The sequence below is a fragment of the Tiliqua scincoides genome, chromosome 4 (assembly GCF_035046505.1).
Source record: "Tiliqua scincoides isolate rTilSci1 chromosome 4, rTilSci1.hap2, whole genome shotgun sequence".
In the NCBI taxonomy this organism is placed as follows: Eukaryota; Metazoa; Chordata; class Lepidosauria; order Squamata; family Scincidae; genus Tiliqua; species Tiliqua scincoides.
Window position 1 is genome coordinate 63,041,649 of NC_089824.1, and position 1,810 is coordinate 63,043,458.

Consider the following 1,810-nt stretch of genomic DNA (forward strand, 5'->3'; position numbering starts at 1 on the left):
GCCCAAGTGACCAAAGGCAAATAACTCTAAACATATAACCCAACGCCCAACCATACCAGTCTGGGATAGGTGAAAAAATCATCAGCCAAGGCCAATCCGGCTGGTGACAAAAAATTCCTACCTGGCCCCCTGAAAGAGTGACCAGCTAGTCTCAGACTGTTCATGGGAGGGAGGGCAGGGCTCAAAAATTCTGGCAGACTGACTCCAGAAGGCATGCAGCTTTCAGGACATCAGCCCACCCAGCCCCTAGTTGTGCAGCAGCCAATGAGGTTCTCCCAATTTCCCACCTTAGCCTGGCTTGCCTGGAGTGCCAGGTAAAGGGGGGCAAAACTCTTATGGGGCTTCACTGTCGTTATATTCTTCAAGAAATTGTCGTTCCCCTTGGGAATAGGTGGCAGTCCATCAAAATATCTATCTATCTATCTATCTATCTATCTATCTATCTATCTATCTATCTATCTATCTATCTATCTATCGACACACACACACACACACACACACTGTAATGCTCGCAAACACTCTCACATTATCGCTCAGTAATTTCTGTAATCTCTCTGTAATGTGTTGGATTTTATATCTTGCACATAGCTTAGTTAGTGTGATTGAGTTCTGTTCCCTCAGTGTTTCAATTGTCTTGCAATCAATGGTTCCCTTTGAAGTCATTTTGCTTGTAGGCGTTATTCATTTGGGGGGGGGGAAGGAGATGAATCAATAAAGCTCTCTTATGCGCTCCTATTAGTCTCCATCTTTTGCAGCAAGTCACACTGGATCAGTGTTTGAAACAAGAAGAGAAGGAGGCCTTTTATTTCCTTTTAGAAGGTTGCCTCTGAACGGAATGAGTTCCTCAGCCCACTACTAAATACATAGCAGGCTTTGCAATATTCCCCCCTTTCAGATTTGAACTGGTGTTCAAGTACTTTTGGGAAAATACTTCTATTATCATTGCAGTCACAAAAGAACATATTGTACAATTAATTGATAGTTCTTCTTGGAGGATTCTTTCGCCATTCAGGGCCCCCTTATGATTGTCATTTATCCTTCCCTTCCACACAAATAATTTAGCTTAAAATAGAAAGCCTGTGTTATTGTCACATAGCAGTAAGGACTCCATTGCCATTGCCCCACCCCCATGGTGATCAGCCGTGAAAACAATGGTGGAGGGAAGTGCTTGTTAGCTGAGCTAGGCATTAACAACATTGACAGCAGCTGGCCAGGCCTGAACTTTTGCAAGGAAAAGAACAGAAGGAAGAAGGGATGAACCAATCACCAAAGAATGGGCCTACAAAACTGGAATGATGGGTAGTGGAGAGGGACAAAGACAGAGGAGTCAAGAATTATGCTTACAGGTTAAACCCCCCTCCTCGTCTCCTCCAAGTCTCCCTCAAGGACTTGCAGAGTCTGAGGCCCTGGCAAACTAGGGATTGGTGGCAGTGGAAGAACTACTGGATTGGTCAGTGTCTCAGGATCAAGAACCTTTGATGACACCACAATCTTCTTTCTCTCTTTTCTTTAAAACAATTGTTTAAAAATGACAAAAGAAAACAGCTGGTGCGACCCACCTTAGGTTAATGCATAACCCAATTTTGGATCCCAGCTAATCCGCTGAAGACCAGTGGAGTAGAACATAGGTATCAAGGATGGTTTTAAATGACTAGATGATTGGGGGAGGACTGCTACTCAGTGGGCGAGTGCATGCCTTACATACAAATTTCCCTAGGTTCAGTCTTAGTATCTCCAGGTAGGCCTGCTTCACTTTGCAATCACTGTTTCAGTCAGTGTTGACAATAGTGAACTAGATGGACCAATGACT